Here is a 26668-nt window from a genome sequence, read left to right on the forward strand (position 1 = left end):
CTCATTACTTTCTAATTATTTTACTACATTTTGTTATTATCTATTCCCATAAGGTTATTTATGTCTATTTTATATGCATTATGGAAATAGTATACAATGGCATAATACTCATCTCTTCCTAAACCTGCATTCAGTGACTTCATAATGATAGCTTGGAATTGGTCACTCTGGACCATCAGGCAGCATAGCAGGCCACACGGAGGGCGTATGAGCCAGTCCTCCCCTTGTCACACCACGGTCACCTTCATCAGTTAGTTGGCTTTGTGACTAGTTACAGAAATGGGTTGGTGTAGAAGATGATTAGGTCATGCATATTGGTCTGTACAGGGAGGACAAGCAGGGGCATTTAGAGCTGAGAATGGCCTGCCTCTCTGGACAGCTACGGACATGGAAGTTCAGCCAAAGTCCATGAATGAACGTGTACTAGGAACCGATTGGTTGCATTGGATTTATGAGAAAGGGCATTGCATTTTATGTCATTCTTTGTAAATTGTATACTACACATCTTTTGTGTCAATACCATTTTAATAAGCACACACATACTTTCACATCTCTATATAAAAAGCCAGCGACCGTGCAGTCTAAGGACCATAACAACCAGTTGTTATGATGCCCACTGTGGCCAGCAAACCGGCCGGACCAGGGGATGGGGCGGGCCAACTTCGCAGCCCCTCCCCCCTGCTGTCCCTCCCCTAATCAGACTCTTCCACCCCGATCAAGGGTGGGCTGCCCGCCAAACTCACCTGCCCCTTACCCCCTCCCCCTCTTTCCTCCCCTGCCAGCCTCACCCTCAATGGGCCCCCAACACCCTGATCATCCCGAAGCTCCTCCCCCTGGCCAGCCCCACCCCTGATTGCCCCCCCACCCCAATAGGAGGTGGGGCCGGTTGGCCCACCACCCACAGCCTCTCCCCATGGCCGGCCCTGCCCCTAATCAGCCCCCTAACCCCAATTGGGGGTGAGGCCCGCTGGCCAATCACCCATGGCCCCTTCCCCCAGCCAGCCCGGCCTTGAGTGGGCCCCAATTGGGGCAGGCTGGCTAGTCAACCTCCTGCCATCTCCTATTCCTGACAGGGCCAGCCAGACCTCACCCATGCACAAATTTGTGCACTGGGCCTCTAAAAGATCTGTTAAAGAGCTCATCGTCCCACTAAATGCCTTTCCTTATAGGGTTTCTGGTTAACAAGATAACTGGGCCTAGAGGTACAGGAAGAGAAGGGGAAGAAAGAATTTCACAGCGGCTTCTGAATTACAAACCTTGAAGAACTCAGAAGAAAAGGACCTTCATATGTGAGGCAGGGACCCAATGCTGAAAATGTGAGATCCTATTACTATGTAATCAGGCAATCTGAGGTGTGTAAATTTCCCGCCCGTGATACCCTCAACAGATGGAGGCTCTCTCTGAGATGTTAACATTGGTACCACTCTGAAAACGTGAGCTGCCTGCTGCAGCAGCTACAATAGAGAAGCAGGAGGCCAGAGGAAGAAAGTGGAGTGTTCTTTAGATCTCCCCCCTACTTCTCTGAAAAACATTTAATTTACTTTTTAAAGTCAACCTCATATTGTTTATCCAGACTATTTTTTTTGCTTCTAATTGATACTAATAAAAATAAAAATAAAATGATGACTACAAAACTTGGAGTTTTGATCCACTGCCAACATACCCACAAACATCAAGTTACTATATAAACACTCTCATTTTTAAAAGTGACTTGATGTAAAAAATAAGAGGAAGAAAAAAGAGGAATTGGTACCCTCATTCTAAATGTTCCTAGCCTGTTTGTATGGAACATAGCAAGAATGGAGCCGGACTAATTCCTTGTGAGACGGAGGATATTTCATGAACAGTAAAGAAGGAAACTGAGCCTTTCTGCCGGAGCCGAATTGTCCAGTCATTCACCAAAACGACTAACACCAAGGGGAGAGGCGGGGCACTGCTGCGTTCTCGGCCTTTAGAAGACAAACATGCGAATCTACAAGAAAGGTGATACTGTGGACATCAGGGAATGGCGACTTCAAAAAGGAACGCCCCACAGACACTCCCTTGGCAAAACTGCAAGAGCCTACACTGTCTCCCAGCATGCAGTGGGCAAGAGAATCAATGTACGTGGTATTGAGCATGTTAGGCACTCTAAGAGCTGAGATAGCTTCCTGAGACGAGAAGGAAAATGATCAGAAAAAGAAGGAAGCCAGAGAGAAAGGTACAGGGTTCAGCGGAACTTCAGCCTGCTGAGCTCAGAGCTGCGCACTCTGTGAGAAGGGGAAGGAACCTGCCCTGCTGGAACCCACCCCTGTGAATTCATGGCACGATGAGTGGAAAAGACCCCTCTGTGCTGATAAAAATGTTTCTCTTCATTGAGTAGAAGTGTGGCTTCTCTTCCCCAAAAAAATAATGAAAGAAAACTGTGTCCTAAAAAATAAAAAAAGTAAACTTGGTCTGTGTGAATAAACACAGAGATGAACCTGGAATGCTGAAGGCAGCTGCTAGCACTGGGCACCACGGAGGCTGGCTACACACCTGGTTCTGGCCAGTTCTCTTCTGGGGGAAACCTCTGATCCACAGAAAGGAATTCCCATTGCAGGCTCCTCTTGCAGGCGCAGCAATTGGTCATTTGGGACTGGGCAAGAGTTTACAAATGGTTTAAGGCACATCAACTGTTAGCATAGATAGCTAGATAGTAATAAAACAGAAGGAGCACAACTGGCTGAGTTTAATGAGGTCAGAAGCTACAGCTTCACCCCATCCCCCACCCCCCAGGGGATCACAGCATTGCTGGCGGCCCATAGGATTAACGCTCTTTAGCACCCTTGTTTAGGCAGGAAGGACCAGGTTTCCAATCTCCTGGGACCTGGACGCAGCCTGTCACCTCACCCAGGCTATGGGGAGAATGAAAGAGGAATTCCTCCATGGGATCATGTGACCACAATGGCTAAAGGCTCGGCTTGGATAAGAGGCACAGAATCCCGAAAGGTAGGACATGGATTGGTTAGGGGGAGGGCCCAGCACAGGCCGGAAGGATCCGGATATTGATGGATGAGTTTGAAAGAGAGCTAGCTGGCTTCCCAAGCCCAAGGGAATATCATCAAAGCTTAACGAAGGCCTCGCTCTGGGTAACACACATTTGTGAGCCCTTTTGCTGCGCATCTCTCTCTGTGGCAGCCACGTGGCTTAGCAACCTGCAAGCCCGAGTGTAGGCCCAGGCTGGGCCGGGTGCGGGCCTGGGCAGGGTAGGGCAGCGCAGAGCTGGCCAGAGCTCAAACGGAACCAACACGAGGTCAGGTCGCAGGATGGGACAGAGGCTGATGTGGAGGAAGTGTTGGCTGGATTGAAGGAGGGCAGGATCTTTGGACCCTGGCCCTTCCCTGGCTGGATGAAGACAAGGCAGAGTTCTTCCCTGGACAGAGCTGTGCCCCCTGGTGTGGATGTGACACACTCTGGGGGACCTGGGATAGTTCTCTGCGCTTACTCCGGCTTTCAGGCTTTCATAAATCTTACTGCTACACCTCACCTCCCAGGCATGGTCCCCAACACGCTCTACTCGTGACTCTGCAAGAACCCAATTTCCACTGGCAACACACCCACCACCCTCCTGGAAAATATCTCAAAAGAATATCTTTTGTTGAGGGCAGGTCATTGATACCTTGTGGGTGAGATATAATATTCCCTATTACAGCACCAAATTCAGCATAAAGCTGTGTGTTAAGTCTTATCTGGAGGAGATTGTTATCAAAAGTTCACGAGATATAGTAGGATATGCAGAGACGTTTGGAAGTAGAAATGACATACAACTTAGATGTGGGAGTTCTGCCACTGATGAGTTAATATTTGTTATAGTATCCTATCTAATAAAAGAGTAATATGCAAATTGACCATCACTCCAAGACACAAGATGGCTGCCCCCATGTGGTCAAAGATGGCTGCCCCCATGTGGACACAAGATTGCCGCCACAAGATGGCCAGCAGAAGAGGGCAGTTGTGGGCAGTTAGGGGTGACCAGGCCTGCAGGGGAGGGCAGTTGGGGGGACCAGACCTGCAGGGGAAGACAGTTGTGGGTGATCAGGCAAACAGGGGAGGGCAGTTGGGGGGGACCAGACCTGCAGGGGAAGACAGTTGTGGGTGATCAGGCAAACAGGGGAGGGCAGTTGGGGGGGACCATGCCAGCAGGGGAGAGCAGTTTGGGGGGACCAGACCTGCAGGGGAGGACAGTTGTGGGTGATCAGGCCAGCAGGGGAGGGCAGTTAGGGGTGACCGGGATGGCAGAGGAGGGAAGTTGGGAGAGACCAGGTCTGCAGGGAAGGACAGTTGAGGGGAACCAGACCAGCAGGGGAGGGCAGTTGAGGGTGACCAGGCCTGCAGGAGAGGGCAGTTAAGGGCAATCGGGCCGGCTGGGGAGCAGTAAGGCATCAATCAGGCTGGCAGGGGAGTGGTTAGGGGTGATCAGGCTGGCAGGCAGAAACAGTTAGGGGCAATCAGGCAGAGGCAGGTGAGCGGTTGGGAGCCAGCAGTCCTGGATTGTGAGAGGGATGTCCAACTGTGATAGGATTGGGCCTAAATGGACATCCCTCAAGGGGTCCCAGATTAGAGAGGGTGCAGGCTGGGCTGAGGGACACCCCCCCCAAACCACGTGCACAAATTTCATGCACCGGGCTTCTAGTCTATATATATAAAAGCCTAAGCCACCACCGCAACCGAATGGATGACCAAACAGGCTGCGTGGGGTTACCAGGCCAGCAGGGGGGTTAGTGAGGGATGACCAAACGACAGAGCAGCGGGCTGTGTGGGGCGACCAGGCCAGCAGGGGGGTTAGTGAGGGGCGACCAAATGACCGAACTTCAGGATGTGTGGGGGGTCAGGGGCGCAGTTGGGAGTGACCAGGCTGGCAGGGGAGGGCAGTGAGGGGCAACTAGGATGGCAGAGCAGGGCAGTGAGGGGTGACCAGGCTGGCAGGAAGGGCAGTTGCGGGTGACCAGGATGGCAGGATGGGCAGTAAGGTATGACCAGTCCAGCAGGGGGGCGGCAGTTAGGGGCGACCAGGCCAGCAGGGGGGCATTTGGGGGTGACCATGCCAGCAGGGGGGGGCAGTTAGGCATGATCAGGCAGGCAGGAAGGTGAGTGGTTAGGAGCCAGTGGTCCTGGATTGTGAGAGGGATATCCCACTGCCGGTTTAGGCCCGATCCTGGGGATCATCCCCCAAGGGGTCCCAGTGGGACATCCCCCGAGGGGTCCCAGGTTGGATAGAGTGCAAGCTGGGCTGAGGACCCCCTCCCGTGCACGGATTTCATGCACCAGGCCTCTAGTGGTATATATAATAGACATAAATGCAACTACCTTACTTTTTCTAATTTAATCTTCTTAAAAATCCTGTGAGTTACATACTTCTGTAACCTCATTTCCTAGATAACAAGTTAACCTCTCCTGATCTTGGAGTCATATCACCCCTTATGTAATGGTGACAATAATGCCTGCTGTTTCCCCTGGAAGGGTGCAGTCATGAGATCATGTAGGTGGATCATAAAAGGTTATACAAATGTAAAGTATTACAATTCTAATATTGGCAAGAATCGTTAAAAATCTTATCTAATAAAGAGGGAATATGCTAATTGACCCTCACACCATCACAAAGATGGTGGCACCTACAGCCTATAAGGAGGGAATATGCTAATTGACTGTCACGCCCTCAAAGATGGCGGTTCCCACAGCCACAAAATGGTGGTGCTCAACCCCTCAGTTGCCCAGGGCCAACCTGAGGTGCAGGCAAGCCTCGGATGGTGGCTGCCCAGCTACTCAGGGCTGCCCAAGGTAACCAGGGCCGGCCGAGGCTTGCACTGCCAGCAGTGGCAGCAGCAGAGTTGTGATGGGGCTTCACCTTCACCTGATCGCTGAGTCGCCTCCCACCACTGAAGGCTCCCAGACTGTGAGAGGGGGCAGGCTGGGCTGAAGGACCCCCTCTCCAGTGCATGAATTTTCATGCACCGGGCCTCTAGTATTATATAACAAGACTATTATTTAAGTGTAATGTGAATATATATCAAAATTTACTATTGATAAATGTTTCTGATTTTCATTTATTCATGTTTTAAACAGATCTTAATTGAACATTTGAGTAGTAGAGAAAGACTTGACTTTAGAGTTAATCATTTGGAAATTCTGTCTTTTGATAGCTGTAGGAACTTGTACAAATTCCTCAGACCCTCAGAGCCTATATAACAATAGCTACTTCAGAGGACTGTGACAAGAATTAATCAAGAAGATACAGGTGCTCAATAAATGTAAGCTTCTTTGCCCAACCCTAATTTTTGCTGGAGTGAGAGTAATATGAAGTTTACAAGTAAGTAGAAGATAAATAACAAGGTAATTTTAGAATTAGAGGAGGGTTGAAACTCATCTAATCCCAATTTCTCTTTTTGCTGGAGTAGAAGAGGATACTGAGAGGACTGACCTAACATTCCACATTCAGTTTAAGTTAAAATACCCTGAATTCCTCTGAATAATGACAATATGAAGTCTTCATGTCCTAAGATTAAAGGAACAGACATAATAGCTTTAGAAATGCAGGTTAGAGATACAATATATGAATCAAGCTTTTCTGAGTCTGCACAAATTATTTCACAGCCATTCTGCCATTTCATAGTTGAAGTGTCACATCTGAATCATCCCCTTGAAAAATATCCTCAAATTTATCTCATAAACATTCAAAATTTCAACGTCGTTCTTGTCCTAAAAGAGCTTCTTTCAGATTTGTGGACACAGCATGTGAACACATAAAACAATTGAAGAACATAGCAATGTAGTCTAGAGTCACTGCCAGGGTGAATGATTCATAGAACTTCAAAGTCATTCCAATGCGCTGGCCTGGTGGCTCATTTGGTTGGAGAATCATCCCAAACACCAAAAAGTTGTGGGTTCGATTCCCAGTCAGGGCACATACTCAGGTTGAGCGTATGTAAGGCCACATACAGGAGGCAACAGATCGATGTTTATCACATTGATGTTTCCCCCCCTCTCTCTCTCAAATAAAAAAATATATCCTCAAGCGATGATTATAAAAGAGAAAGCATTTCAAAGAGAAAGTTTTCATTGCTGTGTGTGTGTGTGTGTGTGTGTGTGTGTGTGTGTGTGTTTCCCCTGGAAATATCCCAGGAAGATGGTGAATGTCCATCTTTGTCTTTAAAGATATGTGATATTGAGATATAATAAAAAGGAGGGACATTCTAGGCAAGGATCAAAACATGAACAAAATTTTAGAAAGAGTAATATGAAGAATGCATTTAATTAGTAATCAGTACTAACAGAGTGCTGGGGACATGCAGGGGGCTACTGGAAGATTAGGTTGGAAGACTAGGTGAATTGGCGTAGCACAGAAGACCTCGAATGTTAGATTAGTGAGTTTGAATTCTGTTCTTGACAGCAGGGGAGTGCTGTGAAGCAGAGGGAAGATTTGTCTGGTGGTGCTGTGAGAGCAAGGAGGAGACCGGACCCAGAGCACCAGCAGAAGTGGTTTCAGTGAGCTCATAGAGTGATGGCTGAAGGACACCCATCAGAGATATTAAAGAGGCTAAAGAGACTTAGTGAGTTAGACACAGGGGAAGCTCTGAGATGACTTCAAGTACGTAATAATAAGGTTAGTGGTAATATGACAAAAATAAAACTGTAAGGAGAGGGCAGTAGGAAGGCACTTTGAGATAATAAACTTGCTTCTAGACTTAAGATCTTTGAGGTGATGGTGAAGTATACAGCAGAGATGTCCAGGAGTGAAGTAAGTATAAAGGGGCAAGGACAGAAACCTGAATTCTGATAGTGCTGGAACCCTCCTGTGCCAGCTGGAAACTGGAACTAAGGGGCCTGCACAGTGTGGACCCCAACCACTCTAAAATAGACGATTCAATATGTCACTAATTATTCAGATTTGACAATTCATCATGGACTGGAGAAAGAATCTGCCATCCCAGGAATTTTTACAAATAAGAAAAAATAATGGTTTTCTAAAATCATTAGTGACCGCTGAACTCATCTGCTAGAATTTTTTAAAAGTGAGAAATAGCCGAAACCGGTTTGGCTCAGTGGATAGAGCGTCGGTCTGCAGACTGAAAGGTCCCAGGTTCGATTCCGGTCAAGGGCATGTACATTGGTTGTGGGCACATCCCCGGTAGGGGGTGTGAAGGAGGCAGCTGGTCAATGTTTCTCTCTCATCGATGTTTCTAGCTCTCTATCCCTCTCCCTTCCTCTCTGTAAAAAATCAATAAAATATATTAAAAAAAATAAAAGTGAGAAATAATTCACGTACTGTAATGTGTAAAAATCCAGTGATTGATTTTCATACTCATTATCATGTGCTCACCTGAAGACTACCAAGACAAAGATATAGAACATTTACGGCACTTCAAAAGGCATGTTAGAAAGCTCTCTTCCAACCACATCCCAAGGGTGACCACTATTGTAATCACCATTCATACAGATTATTTTTTACTGTTTTGAACTTCATATCAATTGAATTATAATATATTTTTTCAGTTGAAATGGATTTTTCCAACATTTTATTATGAAAAAATTTTAAACATACAACAAATGTTTTTGTAATGTACATCATGTGTATGTGTGTGTATATGTCATTCTTGTATTTATTTTATCTTATGCTAAATTTTACATACCATAAAATGCAAAATGCATAATCTTGCAACTATAGTTACTGTTTAGATTTGTATGATAATTATTTTTAAGTGAATACAGGCCAAAACCAAGAAATCAAAACATGCAATTAAGCATGCATGCCCAACAGAACTGCTTCAATTTCCACCTAAAAACTGTGAATTAACTAAACAGCTTGTTTAGTTAACTGAACTGTTATTTAAATGTCTTTTTTCATTGATGTCTTTTTTCATAGGACTTTGCATCAATATATTTACACCTCAGTTTTACCACTAACATCCTATCTAATAATAGACAAATATGCAAATTGACCATACTTCCGACACACCCACAAGCCATGCCCACAAGCCACACCCACCATCCAATCAGAGCGAGTATGCAAATTAACCCAAACCAAGATGGCTACAGCCACAGAGAGTAAGGTTTCCTAGGTAACAGAGGAAGCCAAGCTTTCCACCTGCCCTTGCCAGACCTAAGCCTCCACTCAAGCTACAAAGTTACAATTATAGAAGGTAAACAAATTCAAACAAATGGCGGCAGAATGGAGCTTGAGAGAGCAGGCCAGGGTTGCCACTGGCCACAGGGGAAGCAAAGCTTTCCACACACCCTAGCTGGGACCACCCGCTTAAGGCAACAAAGTTTCAATTGTAACCCCAACACAAATGGCTGCCTGCCTGGGAGGGAGCCCCAGGCTTGGCTCTGCTCCAGGCTACAAAGTTTCAATTGTAGAAGGAAAATAAATCCCAGATACCAGGGCCTCGCTTGGGTTGCCAGGGGCGTGGCCGGCCTGCAAACCACCACAGGCCCCTCGCTCAGGCCGCCCCACGCCCCAAGGGAACCCCCACCTGATCCGGGATGCCCTTCAGGGCAAACCAGCTGGCCCCCACCCCTGTACCAGGCCTCTATCCTATCTAATAAAAGAGTACTATGCAGATTGATCATCACTGCAACACACAATATAGCTTCCCCCATGTGGTCAAAGATCCTGCCCCCATGTGGACACAAGATGGTCACCACAAGATGGCCAGCAGGAGAGGGCAGTTGGGAGGCACCTGGCCTGCAAGGGAGGGCAGTTGAGAGGGACCAAGCCTGCAAGGGAGGGCAGTTGGAGGTGATCAACCCTGCAGAAGAGGGCAGTTAGGGGTGACCAGGCCGGCAGAGGAGGGAAGTTGGGGGCAAACAGGCTGGCAGCAGAGTGGTTAGGGGGTGATCAGGCTGGCAGGCAGAAGCGGTTAGGGGCAATCAGGAAGGCAGGCAGGCAAGCAGTTGGGAGCCAGCAGTCCTGGATTGTGAGAGGGATGTCGCCTGCCCGTTTAGGCCCAATCCCACCAGGATCGGGCCTAAACGGGCAGTTGGACATCCCTCAAGGGGTCCCATATTGGAGAGGGTACAGGCTGGGCTGAGGGACAACCCCCCTCCATGCACAAATTTCATGTACCGGGCCTCTAGTTTTACTATAATGTATACCTTCAGGGTTTAAATCTATCATTTTGCTTCTGTTTTCTATTCATCCCATCTATTCTTTGATATTTTTTCTCTTATATTGTCTTCTTTTGGATTAATTATTATTTTTATTTCATTTTACATTTTATCTTCATTATTAACTTATTATCTATACTTCCTTTTCAGTAGTTTTTCCATTGTTTATTTCAATTCAATATTTAATGTATTAATTTAATGTAAAATGACATTAAATTACTTCATGTGTAATGCAGACCTTTATAACACTATACTTCTATTTCTCCTTCTGTTATTTGTGTTATTGGTGTTTATACATTTTACTTATGAAAATGTAGTAAACCCCAAAATACACGTTGTTATTTTTATTCCAAAGAGTAAATTACCCTTTAAATAAACCTAGAAAATTATTTTCAAAGGTGTTTTTTATATTTACACACACTTACCCATTTTCTGTCCTTCATTTCTTTGTGTAGGACAAAATTTCTATCTGGTATTATTTTCTTTTTGCTTGAAAAATTTCTGTATATATATATATATATATATATATATATATATATATTTATTAGAGAGAGAGAGAGGAAGAGAGATGGAGAGAGAGAGAGAGAGAGAGAAACATTGAAAACATTGATGTGAGAGAAACACATCAATTGGTTGCCTCCTACACATGCCCCTACTGCGGCCAGATATTGAACCTAAAACCCAGGTATGTGCCCTTGACTGGGAATTGAATATGCAACCTTTTAGTCTGCAGGCCAATGCTCTAACCACTGAGTACACCAGCCAGACTCTGTCAATATTTCTTGTAATGCATGTCAGATGGCAATGGATTAACTCACTTTTATTTGTCCAAAAAGTATTGCCCAGCCAGTGTGGCTCAGGGGTTGAGCATTGACCCCCGCACCAGGAGGTCATAGTTGAATTCTTGATCAGGACACCTGCCCGGTTGCAGGCTCGATCCTCCATAGTAGGCAACCAATCAATGATTCTCTCTCATTACTGATGGTTCTATCTCTCTCTCCCTCTCTCTGAAAATCAATAAAAAAAACCATATATTTTTTTTTTTTTTTTTTTTTTTTTTAAATTTCTTTATTGATTAAGGTGTCACATATTTGTCCTCATCCCCCCATTCCCATCCCACCCCTCTCCCCATGCATGCCCCAATCCCCTGTTGAACTTAACCGTTGGATAGGCTTATATGCATGCATACAGGTCCTTTGGTTGAACTCTCCCCCTCCCCCCACCCTCCCCCTCCCCTCCCCTATCCTCCCTCTGAGGCCCGATAGTCCGATCGATGCCTCCTTGCTTCTGGTTCTGTTCTTGTTCCTCAGTCTATGTTGTTCATCATTTCCTCTAGATGAACGAGATCATATGTCACTAGATATATACTAATAAGAACTGAATGTGAGACGAGCAATAATATTTATGCTGACAGGCAAATGAATCAATCTGTAGCGAGCTTCCCCCTGGACCAACAGTTCTTTTGAGACCCAATTTCGATGTCCAGTAGTTCCTTATGTGTACATGTCAGCACTGACCCCTCAGCTCTGGATGGTGGACAAATGGTGGTAACGGAGGTCCGACTCCCTCTGGTTTGGTCTCGGCCGAACCCAGGGGCACGGCGTCACCCAGACTAAGGGGCACGTGGCCTCACCCATACCCAAGGGGCACGTGGTTTCACCCGGGCCTGGGACCCAGCCTCACCCGGATGGATCCAGGGGCGCACGGCCTCACCCGGACCCAGGATCTGGCTTCACCCGTACCCAGGGACGCTTGGCCTCTCCCAGACCCAGGGGCACGTGGCCTCACCCGGGCTTAGTTGCACAAGGCCTCACCTGGATCCAGGGACACATGGTCTCTCCCGGACCCAGGGACGCTTGGCCTCTCCCAGACCCAGGGCCACTTGGGCTCACCCGGGCCTAGGTGCACGAGGCCTCACCCGGATCCAGGGACACATGGTCTCACCCGGACCCAGGGACGCTTGGCCTCTCCCAGACCCAGGGCCACTTGGGCTCACCCGGGCCTAGGTGCACGAGGCCTCACCCGGATCCAGGGACACATGGTCTCACCCGGACCCAGGGACGCTTGGCCTCTCCCAGACCCAGGGCCACTTGGGCTCACCCGGGCCTAGGTGCACGAGGCCTCACCCAGATCCAGGGACATATGGTCTCACCCGGACCCAGGGACGCTTGGCCTCTCCCAGACCCAGGGCCACTTGGGCTCACCCGGGCCTAGGTGCACGAGGCCTCACCCGGATCCAGGGACACATGGTCTCACCCGGACCCAGGGACGCTTGGCCTCTCCCAGACCCGGGGCCACTTGGGCTCACCCGGGCTTAGGTGCACGAGGCCTCACCCAGATCCAGGGACACATGGTCTCACCCGGACCCAGGGACGCTTGGCCTCTCCCAGACCCAGGGCCACTTGGGCTCACCCGGGCCTAGGTGCACGAGGCCTCACCCAGATCCAGGGACACATGGTCTCACCCGGACCCAGGGACGCTTGGCCTCTCCCAGACCCAGGGCCACTTGGGCTCACCCGGGCCTAGGTGCACGAGGCCTCACCCGGATCCAGGGACACATGGTCTCACCCGGACCCAGGGACGCTTGGCCTCTCCCAGACCCGGGGCCACTTGGGCTCACCCGGGCTTAGGTGCACGAGGCCTCACCCAGATCCAGGGACACATGGTCTCACCCGGACCCAGGGACGCTTGGCCTCTCCCAGACCCAGGGCCACTTGGGCTCACCCGGGCCTAGGTGCACGAGGCCTCACCCGGATCCAGGGACACATGGTCTCACCCGGACCCAGGGACGCTTGGCCTCTCCCAGACCCAGGGCCACTTGGGCTCACCCGGGCCTAGGTGCACGAGGCCTCACCCGGATCCTGGGACACATGGTCTCACCCGGACCCAGGGATGCTTGGCCTCTCCCAGACCCGGGGCCACTTGGGCTCACCCGGGCTTAGGTGCACGAGGCCTCACCCAGATCCAGGGACACATGGTCTCACCCGGACCCAGGGACGCTTGGCCTCTCCCAGACCCTGGGCCACTTGGGCTCACCCGGGCCTAGGTGCACGAGGCCTCATCCGGATCCAGGGACACATGGTCTCACCCGGACCCAGGGACGCTTGGCCTCTCCCAGACCCAGGGCCACTTGGGCTCACCCGGGCCTAGGTGCACAAGGCCTCACCCGGATCCAGGGACACATGGTCTCACCCGGACCCAGGGACGCTTGGCCTCTCCCAGACCCAGGGCCACTTGGGCTCACCCGGGCCTAGGTGCACGAGGCCTCACCCGGATCCAGGGACACATGGTCTCACCCGGACCCAGGGACGCTTGGCCTCTCCCAGACCCAGGGCCACTTGGGCTCACCCGGGCCTAGGTGCACGAGGCCTCACCCGGATACAGGGACACATGGTCTCATCCGGACTAGGGATGCTTGGCCTCTCCCAGACCCAGGGCCACTTGGGCTCACCCGGGCCTAGGTGCACGAGGCCTCACCCGGATCCAGGGACACATGGTCTCATCCGGACTAGGGATGCTTGGCCTCTCCCAGACCCAGGGCCACTTGGGCTCACCCGGGCCTAGGTGCACGAGGCCTCACCCGGATCCAGGGACACATGGTCTCACCCGGACCCAGGGGCGCTTGGCCTCTCCCAGACCCAGGGCCACTTGGGCTCACCCGGGCCTAGGTGCACGAGGCCTCACCCGGGTCCTGGGACACATGGTCTCACCCGGACCCAGGGACGCTTGGCCTCTCCCAGACCCAGGGCCACTTGGGCTCACCCGGGCCTAGGTGCACGAGGCCTCACCCGGATCCAGGGACACATGGTCTCACCCGGACCCAGGGACGCTTGGCCTCTCCCAGACCCAGGGCCACTTGGGCTCACCCGGGCCTAGGTGCACGAGGCCTCACCCGGATCCAGGGACACATGGTCTCACCCGGACTAGGGATGCTTGGCCTCTCCCAGACCCAGGGCCACTTGGGCTCACCCGGGCCTAGGTGCACGAGGCCTCATCCGGATCCAGGGACACATGGTCTCACCCGGACCCAGGGACGCTTGGCCTCTCCCAGACCCAGGGCCACTTGGGCTCACCCGGGCCTAGGTGCACGAGGCCTCACCCGGATCCAGGGACGCATGGTCTCACCCGGACCCAGGGACGCTTGGCCTCTCCCAGACCCAGGGCCACTTGGGCTCACCCGGGCCTAGGTGCACAAGGCCTCACCCGGATCCAGGGACACATGGTCTCACCCGGACCCAGGGACGCTTGGCCTCTCCCAGACCCAGGGCCACTTGGGCTCACCCGGGCCTAGGTGCACGCGGCCTCACCCGGATCCAGGGACACATGGTCTCGCCTGGACCCAGGGGTGTGTGGGCTCTCCCAGACCCAGGGGCGCTTGGCCTCGCCCGGGCAAGGGATCCAGCGTCATCCGGGTCCAGGGGCACTTGGCCTCACCCGGACCCGGAGTCCGGCCTCACCTGGACCCAGGGGAATGTGGCCTCACCTAGACCCAGGGACTTGAGGCCTCACTTATACCCAGAGGCGTGTGACCACACCCGAGCCCAGAGGCGCGCAACCCCGCCCGCACCCGGGTCTCAGCGGGGCCCCGTCTTCCCGATCCCAATTCCTGCCGGTCAATCCCCCCTCAGCAATTCCCCTGGCCATCCTTCCAGAGCTCCAGTATGGCTGCTGCAGAACTCGTCGGGCGGCGGCTCGGCAAAGCTCCGGTGCACCCGGTGCATGGCGGTGGGCCAGTCTGGCGTCGTTGCGTCGGCCCTTGGGTCTGCATCGGTGGCCGGTCGCCGAGCATGCGCACCTGGCCGCTTCCGAGGCGTTGAGATTCTTGACAGACTCAGAGGTCAGCAAGCGCGGAGTCTCCCACCCCATGTCTCATAGGGGTTCGTCTGTCCGTGCTTGGCTGCCAGTGGAGCCGTCCCCTCAGCCGGAGACCGCCGGGGGAACTGCGCCGAGCATGTTCCAGGCCGCTGTTGTATCGCCTGAGCCATAGTTCTTTTGTGTCGCCTGAGCCGTAGTTCTTAAAGTGTGGTCTTTGGGTCACCGGCATCAGCATCATCCCACATACCCCTCTTTTATTCTAGTTGTAGAGCATCTACTCAGCCAGCCCTATGGTGGTCTTGGATGGTGTCTGCTCTGCTCTCTTGTCGTAGTCTCAAAGTTGTTGTGGTAGGCAACAATCAGGCTTCCGCCCTATGCCTCCATCTTGGTCCTCCTTTGTATAGTTAAGTCTTGATTGTTGTTGGTGTCACTGGGGGGGCTCTCTTTGTCAATAAAGGAAGAGTTGCTGTGCAGGAGACACGTTTATGGGCCGGGTCTTGGTGCAGCAAAGCTTTGGCGCTCACTGAATATTCCCGTTGAATGTGTCCCTTATGCACGTGGTTGAAATCTGGTGTCATCTCCTACAGACCACTAGATGCCCTCGTTTCTGGGTCTCCAATGGGGTGTAGATCAGCTACTGCCTTAGGCACTCAGCAAGGATTACAGCAAAAACTGTAGTTTCTTCCTCCTGTCTGAGTGGCCCTGGAGCAGTCCGACTAGAACAGCAGATCATCTGGTCCGCTGCCAGAGGGCAGGCCACCCACATGCATAAGCCGTTGCTTGGGGCGCAGGTGTGCCTGCGAGACTTTCGGGGCAGGTCTTCAAAACGTGCGGGGCGGGTCCCAGGGCGGGGCGGGGTCTCAGGGCGCCCATAGGCCATGGTGCGGCGAGCCAAGATGGCTGTGAGTCTGGTCCTTCTGCCTTCCACGTATCTAAGTCCCCTCGTTCCGCACTCCAGCGCAGCAAACACTGATTCCTGGGCGCACCTCCGCAAGAGTCCCGCCTCTCCCCGCAGGCATCTGGGTCTCCCGGGGTTCGCCAGAAGATGGGTTTCAGGGTGATGGAGAGCCAATCTCCCCTGGGTTTGGAACAAAAGCCCCTCTCCCCCGCCACCAGCCAGACCCACGCACCTTCACACCTCATTCCCTCCGATTTCGCTGGGTGCGAGGCAACAGAACAGCCCCTAACCTCCGCCGCCATCTTTTTCAAACTTCTCAATCCGTACCTCTTAATCCCTTCATTTCAGTCAACTCTACTGAAGTCTAGCGCCGCCGGGAGGTGCACGGAAAGGGCGCCCGGGCCTCCGTCCGGTGTGCGGGGTGCGTGGCCCGCGGCACCAGGCGCGCGGGGGCTGCGCGGCGGGGACGGGTGCTGGGAGGCCGCCGGGCTCCGGGCGCCGCCGCTGCGGCGGCGTCCCCAGCGTCCCGGGCCGGGCGGCCTGCGGGGGCGGCGGAGTTGCGAAAGTTAGTGAGTTTCCCAGGGTTTCGCCCGGAATGGGGTTCAGTGCATTCGGAGCCGGTGCTCAGCGCACTCCGGAGCCTTTATCTCCTTCCTGCCAGTGAATTCCGGCCAGGTCATCAGCCGCCCCCTCCTCTCCGGTTCCATCTTCCCCGCAGGCGCGTGTGCTCGTGTCTCCGCCCGTTTCTCCATACCTCAGGCTTTTACGGCTTCCCCGACTGTCCCCGTGGCCTTCTCCTTCCCCCCAGCTGTGGGTATTTCAGTCCGCCAGCTCTCCTGTGGTTCTGGACGATGTCCGTTCTGACCTCTAGTTGTATTTTTGAAATTGTTGTGCCCGGCTGCAGGTTAGGTGTTTAACCTATGCCGCCATCTTGGTTTTCCCCCATATATTTTTAAAAGTTATTTTGTCTTCCTTCATGAAAGATAGTTTTGTGGGGCTAAAATTTTAGATTGACAATTCTGTCATTCAGTATTTTAAAGATGCCTCTAAATTGACTTATCTTCCACATTGTGTGTAGTAAGAAGTCAGTTCTCAATTTTATCTTTGTTCTATGTCTTATTAGTCTGATTGCCTTTAAGATTTTCTCTTTATATTGATTTTCAACAATTTCATTATGATATATTTTGGAGTGGTTTTATTCATTTTCTTCTACTAAACATGTGTAAGCTTTGGTACTTATGAGTTTGTAGTGTTCATCAAATTTGGAAAATTTTCCACCATTAGTTCTTGAAATAATTTTTTATATACATTTTATTTCCCCCACACCCTTTCCCCCCTGAAACTTCAATTACACATATATTAGACATATGCTATTGTTTCACAGTACACTGATGAGCTGTTCATTTTATTCAGTCTTTTTTTGTGTGTGTTTCATAGTTGTTTTTATTGCTATGTCTTCATGGTTAATAATCTTTTCTGCAGTGTCAAATCTGCTGTTAATCTCATCCAATGTATTTTCCATTTCAGATATATTCTTTTCAACTCTGAAAGTCCAACTTAGGCCTTTTTAATATCTTCTATTTTTTTACTCATTATGATCATGTTTTCCTCAACCCTCTTGAACATATGAAGTATATGTATAATACTTATAATAACTCTTTTAATGTGTTTGCTAATTCTATTATTTGTATAATTTTTATCTGTTTTTATTGATTTACTTTCCTCTATGTTATAAATGTATTTTTCTGATTATTTGCATTCCAGTCATTTTTAAAAATAAAAAATAACTTTCCAGAGAGAACCAAGATGGTGGCAAAGTTAAACAAATGAACTGCGCTGCGCACAGCAATTTCAAAAATACAACTGGAGGACAGAGCGTCTGCCACCCAGAACCACAGGAGAGCTGGCTGAATGGTGGATTTACAACTAAGAGGGAAGAGGAAAGATCAAACTCGGAGGCTCTGAGGTGCGGAGGCGCGTGGGTCGGGCTGGTGGCGGGGGAAGGGACTCGCGGCTTTTTTTCCAACCCGAAGGGAGATTAGCTCCCCATCACTCTGAAATCCAGTTTCTGGGGACACTCGGGAGACCCAGACACCTACGGAGAGAAGCTGGACTCTCAGACATCGTGTCAGAAAGTGAGAGCGACTTTCTTGCAGAGGTGCGCCCAGCAATCAGTGTTTACTGTACTGGAGCATCGGACGCGGAGACTTGGAAACGCGGAAAGGCAGAAAAGGCAGACTTGCAGCCATTGCTGTTTGCCACACCCTAGCCTAGTGACGCCCTGAGACCCTGCCCCGCCCTGAGACCCGCCCCGCACATTCTACAAACCCGCCCAGGCTCCAAACAGCAGCGCTTGCATATAAATGGCCTGCCCTGTGGCAGCTTAACCAAATAAACTGCAGTTCCAGTCAGTCTGCTCCAAAACCACTCAAGCAGGAGGAGAAAACTGCAGTTTTTTCTGTAACTCCTGCTGAGTGGCCTGAGACAGTAGCTGACCTGCACCCCATTGGAGACCCAGAAACGAGGGCAGCTAGTGGTCGGTGTGAGATGACACCAGATTTCAACCATTCGCATAAGGGACACATTCAAGAGGCAGACTCAGTGAGCACCAAAGCCTTGCTGCAACAAGTCCCGGCCCATAAGCGTGTCTCCTGCACAGCAATTCTTCCTTTATAGATACAGCGGGTCCTCACAGCCAATTGGCCTGGAGGAAAATTCCTCCCAGTGACACCAACAACAATCAAGACTTAACTACACAAAGGAGGACCAAGATGGAGGCATAGGGCGGAAGCCTGATCGTTGCCTACCACAACAATTTTGAGACTACGATGGGAAAACAGAGCAGACACCATCCAGAACCACCGGAGGGCTGGCTGAGCGGATGCTCTACAACTAGAATAAAAGAGAGGGGTACGCGGGATGATGCTGATGCCGGTGAGCCAAAGATCACACTTTAAGAACTATGGCTCAGGCGACACAATGGTGGCCTGGAACGTGCTCAGCGCAGTTCCCCCGGCAGTCTCCGGCTGAGGGGACGGCTCCACTCGCTGCTGAGCACGGACAGACGAGCCCCTGGGAGACATGGGGTGGGAGACTCCACACTTGCTGACCTCCGAGTCCTTCAAGAATCTCAACGCCCCGGATGCGGCCAGGTGCACACGCTCAGTGACCAGCCACCGCTGCAGACCCAAGCGCCGATGCAGCGACCCCGGACCAGCCCGCCACCGTGCACTGGGCACACCAGAGCTTCGCCGAGCCCGCCGCCCAACAAGTTCTGCGGCAGCCGCCCTGAGCTCTGAGAAAATGGCCAAAGGAATTGCTGAGAGGGAATTGACCAACAGGAATTGGGATCAAGAAGATGAAGCCCCGCTGGGTCCCGGGTCTGGGTGAGGCTGGGTCCCAGGCCCAGGTGAGGTTGCGCTCCTGGGTCCAGGAGAGGCCACGCGCCCCTGGGTCCGGGTGAGGCCACGTGCCCCTGGGTCCAGGTGTGGCTGGGTCCTGGGCCTGGGTGAGGCCGTGCACCCCTGGGTCCTGGTGAGGCCACACGCCCCTGGGTCCTGGTGAGGCCACATGCCCCTTGGTCCTGGTGAAGCTGGATCCCGGGTCCGGGTGAGGCCGTGTGCCCCTGGATCCGGGTGAGGCTGGGTCCCAAGTTCGGGTGAGGCCGCGCTCCCCTGGGTCCGGGCAAGGCCGCGCGCCCCTGGGTCCAGGTGAAGCTGGATCCCAGGTCCGGGTGAGGCCATGTGCCTCTGGATCCGGGTGAGGCTGGGTCCCGGGTCTGGGTGAGACCATGCCCCTGGGTACGAGAGAGGCCACATGCCCCTGGGTCCGGATGAGGCTGGGTCCCTGGCCCGGGTGAGGCCACGTGCCCCTGGGTCTGGGTGAGGCCACGTGCCCCTGAGTCCGGGTGAAGCCGTGCCCCTGAGTCTGGGAGAGACCAAACCAGAGGGAGTCGGACCTGCATTACCACCATTTGTCCACCATTCAGAGCTGAAAAGTCAGTGCCGACATGTACACATAAGGAACTGGTGGACATTGAAATTGGGTCTCAAAAGAACTGTTGGTCCAGAAAGAAACTCACTACAGACTGATTCATTTGCCTGTCAGCATAACTATTATTGCTCGTCTCACATTCGGTTCTTATAAGTATATTTCTAGTAACACATGATCTCACTCATCTAGGGTAAATGATGAACAACATAGGCTGATGAACAAGAACAGACCCAGAAACAAGGAGGCATTGATTGGACTGTCGGGCCTCAGAGGGAAGGTAGGGGAAGGTGGGGTTAGGGGGGAGAGATCAACCAAAGGACTTGTGTGCATGCATACGAGCCTAACCAATGGTTAAGGACAATAGGGGGGTGGGGTCATCCATGGCGCGGGGTGTGGGATGGGAATGGGGGGATGAGGACAAATATGTGACACCTTAATCAATAAAGAAATTAAAAAAAAAAAGAATCTTTCCAAGCTGTAATCGGTGACATATGTGTTGTCAGGCTGTCTGCCTAGTTCTGGGTTTTATGTTGTTTTTTTAAAAATAGTTTTTAATTCTACTTTGTTGGTCACCCTCATTCTCAACTGACAGTATATACAGCAGGTCCTAGAACTGTCACATAATAAACATGTATTTGTGTTTAAAAATAAAAAATAAATAAATAAATAAATAAATAAATAAATAAAAGAAAAAGAAAAAATAAAATCATGTTAAAAGACATATAAAATAAAATTTGTCATTTTAATCATTAAGTGTATATTTCATATTAACTATATTTTTATTGTTATGCACACAGTTTCTAGAACTCCTCTTGTCTTTTAAAATTTAAGCTCTATACCTATTAAAAATAACTTCTCATTTGCTCCTCATTCCAGCCCCTGGCAATAATTATTCCAGTCACTGATTTTATGAATTTGACTATGTAAGTATGTCATAGAAGTGGAATTTGACTTTTTGTGAATGATTTATTTTACTTAGTATAATGTCCTCAATGTTCATCCATGTTACATAATTCTTTTCCTTTTTAGGATTGAATAATTTTCCCTTGTATGTCTATTCTACATTTTGTTTACCCATTCACCTGATGATAGACACTAGTGTTGCTTCCATCTTTAGCTATTGCAAATAATCCTACCTTATAATAGAGAAACATGCAAATTGACCGCACCTCCGCTACGCCCACGATTGGGCCGGCGGGAGGCTGGGGGGCGGGACTCCGGGTGGCCTATCCGGCTGTTGAGAAGATCAAGATGGCGGCGCCCAGTCCTCTTAGTTCCGGGGGTCCCTGGGGCGATTGGCAACCTGGGGGGGCATGGCCGGGCCCATCCAGCAGCTCCCGGGGGTCCCTGGGGCGATCGGCACCCCGGGAGGGCATGGCCGGGCCCATCCAGCCGCTCCCCGGGGTCCCTGGGGAGATCAGCAACCCAGGGGGGCGTGGCCGGGAGATCAGCAACCCAGGGGGCCTAGCCGGCCCATCCAGCCGCTCCCGGGTGTCCCTGGGGATATAGGCAACCTGTGGGGGCATGGCCGGGCCCATCCAGCCTCTCCCAGGGGTCCCTGGGGAGATCAGCACCCTGGGGAGGTGAGGCGGGACTCGCCCAGCTGCTCCCAGGGTCCCTGGGAACATTGCAGGCATGTGGTTGCTGAGACCCAGACCAGGCCTCTGGCCACAGATTCATAGCTTTGCGGAGACCTAGGGCAGGGATCTGCCTCATCTGCAGGGAGACAGAGGTTCTGCAGTGTCCCCAAGACGTGGGTGGGCCCAGCCAGGGATCAAGGGGCATGGAAGGACTCCTGGCAGAGGGGCAAGGACCCTCACCCCTGAGGTGGGGGTTGAGGGGTGGTGCCACCTCAGTGGAGGGTGCTGCACTGCAGGGTACTGGACTGACTGATGTGATTCAGAGAAGCTCCCAGTGCTAATGGGCCTCGCTCAGGTGGCCTTCACACTTCAGAGGCAGTGACTCCTGCTCCTGCCTTGACCCAAAAGCAAGCTCGCGACACACTGCCCCATGGCAGAGCATGCCTAGGCAGTGAGTGGGCAACCTTCCACCTGCTTCGGAGAAGGGGGGGCAGTAAAGAATGGGGGGAGAGGAAAGAATGTGGAGCATCCGCAATGAAGAGGTGCTTGAGAAAAAGGCTCAGAAGCCTGACTGGAAGGTTTGTTCTGTTTGCTGGGCCGCTGCCCCTTAGGAAGTGCAAAGAGCATGGCTCTGAGGGCTTCCTGTGTGCTGAGTCAAGTTCCACAGCCAACTGGAATTGGCCTCAGTTTCCTGGTCTGTAAAATGGATGAAGTGTGTCCCAGTGCCTTCACTGAGCTTTGATGGCCAATTGAGATACTATATAAAGAAAATGAGGGAAGAAGTGAGAAAGAAAAGGAAGGACAAGCAACACAAAAGAAAGACTGAAAGGAACCTGTAAACCCATTGTCACTTAAATAGGGAATATAGTCAATAGTGTTGTAATGATGGTATGATGCCAGGTGGGTACTAGAAATATCAGGGAACACTTTGTAAAGTATATGATTGTCTAACCACTATTCTGTAACTAATATAAAACCTGAAACCAATACAAAATAATGTTGAATGTAAAGAAATGAAAATTGGAGTGAAATTTTTATAAATTTAAAAGTTTAAATAAAAGCTGTAAGGGAAGGAAGGGGAGAATAAAAAGTGTTTTTCATTTTGCCACTTCATTAAGAAGACAGTTGTCTTTATATGGTGCTTTTATACTTTTCTAAGTCATTATCTCATTTTAATTTCTGGGCAACTTAAAGACAAGATAAGTATTCCCTCCACTATTCAAAGAAAGGAAATCTTGGTGTCTGGTCCTAATGATTCAATCGTCAAGCCCTTATTGTAAAGCAGGGTTAGTAAAATTTTCTGTGCAGGGTAAAGCCTTGGGGGTGATCAGGCCAGCAGGGGAGGGTATTTGGGGGCAATCAGGCCCGCAGAAGAGCAGTTAGGGGTCAATCAGACCAGCAAGGAAGCAGTTAGGGGGCAATCAGGCAGGTAGGTGAGCGGTTAGGAGCCAGCAGTCCCGGATTGTGAGAGGGATGTCCAACTGCAGGATTAGGCCCGATTCCTAAACCTGCAGTTGACATCCCCCGAGGGGTCCCATATTAGAGAGGGTGCAGGCTGGGCTGAGGGACACCCTCCCCAGTGCACGAATTTCATGCACCCGGCCTCTAGTCTATATATATAAAAGCCTAAGCAACCATCCAACCATTCGACCAGTAGCTATGATGTACACTAACCACCAGGGGCAGACACTCAATGAACAGGCATGGAAACATGGAACGGACTGATGAATCTCAGAGGGAAGGAGCACCGGGCCTCTAGTGCTGCTATAAATATGAGTGAACAGTGCACTCCTGATCATTTTTTATTGAATGCTAGATATTACAAATTTTACCTTGTTGCATGGTGGACTTTTTAAAATTCACTTAAAGATTGGGGAAAAAATGACTTGGAGTCAGTTTGATCATGTTTTAGGATTGATTTTAATTTTTGTTAGGGAGCAGTCTTCCGTTCAGAGCTAACTTAACCCAATCCTGAGGCAATGCCCTTTTGAAGACTCTACAAGATGCTCCATACATGGTGAGGTCTTTTCACTCAATCCATTCGGAAAAGAAACTATTTCTAATCCTGAGTGAGCTTCAAGAATTGTTCTGGCGAATGATGTCTGGTTGTTCTTTAGTTGGCCTGAGGCAGTTTTCTTCTTCACATTTACAGGACAGGACTAAAAACCTTGAGTGGACCCCTGCAGATCTTTGAAGTTCATTCTACTCTCTACTATTTTTTGTCTCACCAATTCTAGGCATTTTGCATCCCCAGATTTTGAACTCTGTCTTCTCAATTCAGTGAACTGCAGCCTGGAAACTGTCTCCTCAGATCATTAGCACGGGCAGCTACAGGCTCGCCTTATGATTCACGTCCCTCAGTGATCACTAGTCATTCACCTAGTTCTTTAGGAGGAGAGTGTAAGTTTTGTCTCTGTCCTTCCAGCATGATCTTCACTTAGACTCAGTTTATTTTATTTTCATCAGGTCTGACTGCTTTCACTAATATGTGTCTGTGAGATTCATGTTTATTATTGCACAAACTGGTAGTATTTTTTTAATTACTGTGTTGTATTCCATTGTATAGATATCCCACACTTTAAAAACATTTCTTCCATTATTGATGAACATTTTATTGTTTCAAGTGTTGGACTATTACAAACAAATCTGTTATGAACATTCTTATACATGTCTTTGGTGGTCAAAAACATGGGATCTATTATTTAAAAGTAATTTCTGAAATCCTTTGGAAGACTGTATTTTATCAGTGCTTAATCTGTATGTGTTTTTACCAATAATGAACAATCTGCAGAAAGAACTCATACATTTGTAAGGAGTAAAGGGACTTTGTTTATCAACTATATTCTTACACAATTCTAGGAGGATTGTGTCTTTCTATAATGACATCCATAAAGCTCAAAGGTAAAGTTGCTAAAAAACGGTCGTTGCCCAACTTATTTGGAAAAATAACAATAACACACACATATCACCACGAGGTAATTCACATAAGCCAGGAATCCATTAAGATGCTTAGAGCCCTGGTCAGTGTGTCCAGTGGTTAGAGTGTCAGCCTGTGCACAGAAAGATTGTGGGTTCAATTCCTGGTCAAAGGCATATGCCTGGGTTGCAAGTTCAATCCCCAGCCCTGATTGGGGCACATGCAGGGGCAACCAATCTATGTGTCTCTCCCACATTGATATTTCTCTTTCTTGCTCACCCTCTCTATCTCTCCCACACTCCCTCACTTCCATGCTCTCTCTAAAACAAAAAAAAAAAAATCAATGGAAAAATATGCTTTGGTGAGGATTTAAAAAAAAAGAGACACAGAATACTACGTATATATCATAACATGACTGTGACATAATTAAGATTTGCGATTGAATCCTTATTCTGTATCTTTCTAGCTTCCTGTCCTTAAACAAGTGATTCAACTACTTGCCTTAGTTTTTTTTTTAATTTATCTTTATTGTTCGAAGTATTACAAATATCCCCCCTTTTATCCCATTGACTCCCTTCACCCCACACCTGCCGTCTCTTAGGCCTTCACCACACTATTGTCTCTGTCCATGGGTTATACATATAAGTTCCCTGGTTATTTCTCCCCACCCACCATCCACTCCTGCCTTCCCTCTGATTTTCGACACTTCAATGTGTCTGGATCTATTTTGTTCATCAGCTTATTTTATTCATTAGATTCCACATTTGAGTGAGATCATGTGATACTTGTCTTTCTCTGACTGGCTTATTTTAGCATAATACTATCCAGGTCCCTTCATGCTGTCTCAGAGGGTGAGAGATCCTTCTTTTTTATAACTGCATAGTATTCCATGATGTAAATGTACCAGAGCTTTTTTATCACTCATCTACTTAAACAGCACTTGGGCTGTTTCCAGATCTTAGTTATTGTAAATTGTGCTGCTATGAACCAAGGGGTGCATACATTCTTTCTGATTGGTGTTTTGGATTTCTTAGGATACATTCCTAGAAGTGTGATCACTGGGTCAAATGGAAGATCCATATTTAATTTTGTGAGGAAACTCCACATTTTTTCCATAATTTTCCTAGTACATTCCCACCAACAGTGTACTAGGGTTCCTTTTTCTCCACATCCTCGCCAGCACTTGTTGTTTATTGATTTGTTGATGGTAGCCCTTCTGACAGGTATGAGGTGATACCTCATTGTTGTTTTAATTTGGATCTCTCTGATGATTAGTGACTTTGAACATTTTTTCATATGTCTCATCACCATTTGTATTTTCTCATTGGAGAAGCCCTCTGCCCATTTTTAAATTTGATTGTATTTCTTTTGTTGAGTTGTATGAGTTTTTTATATATGTTCTAAATTAACCCCTTATCAGCTGTATTATTGGCATATTTATTCTCCTATAGAGTGGGTTCTCTTTTCATTTTGTGGATGTTTTCTTTTGCTGTGCAGAAGCTTTTTAGTTTGATATAGTCCCATTTGTTTATTTTTTCCTTTGTTCTCTTCCCCTAGGTGATGTATTAATAAAAATTCTGCTATGTGAGATGTCTGAGATCTTGCTGCCTATGGTTTCTTCTAGGATTTTTATGGTTTCACGATTTACTTTAAGTTTTTTATCTATTTTGAGTTTATTCTTGTTTATGGTGTAAATTGGTGGTCTAGTTTCATTTTTTTTTGCATGTACTGTTTGATTTTTTGCATGTATCTGAAGAGACTGTCTTTACTCCATTGTTTATTCTTGCCTTTTTTTTAATCAAATATTAATTTACTGAAATGGCTTGGGTCAATTTCTGGGTTGTCTGTTCTGTTTTATTGATCTATATGTCTGTTCTTGTGCCAGTACCAGTGGAAATAAAATCAACCCTTCTTCATTATATTTTCCTTTTTTTATACTTTTCTGGAGATGATGCCCCAGTATTAAAGGGGGTTTAGCTGTGAGTAAGCTTCTGTGGCCTGTATCTTATACTCTTGGGCACAGGAGGAGGTTAGAGCATGTACAGAAGGGAATGGAAAGATTTTAATTAATTTACAGATATGCTTAGTATGCAATTTGGTGTAAAATGGAAAAATTTGCAACAAATTAATTTATGAAAAATATGTAAGGCTGCTCTTATACTTGCTCTTATTTTGTGAGTGTAGAGTAAAAATAAATTGCTTTTTAACAGAATTTAAGTTTGTATTTGGTTTAAATATATATTCAGTTTATTCCTTGGTCATTTCAGTCAGTTTTCTTCATTAAAAAAATATATATATTTTATTGATTTTTTTTACAGAGAGGAAGGGAGAAGGATAGAG

General features: G+C 49.1%; 1 pseudogene; it reads left to right on the forward strand.

The window, feature by feature from the left end:
• LOC114229015 (mitochondrial import inner membrane translocase subunit Tim9-like) overlaps positions 1 to 26668 on the forward strand; it is a 39806-nt pseudogene that overhangs the window by 3169 nt on the left and 9969 nt on the right.

The sequence above is a fragment of the Eptesicus fuscus genome, chromosome 23 (assembly GCF_027574615.1).
Source record: "Eptesicus fuscus isolate TK198812 chromosome 23, DD_ASM_mEF_20220401, whole genome shotgun sequence".
NCBI lineage: Eukaryota > Metazoa > Chordata > Mammalia > Chiroptera > Vespertilionidae > Eptesicus > Eptesicus fuscus.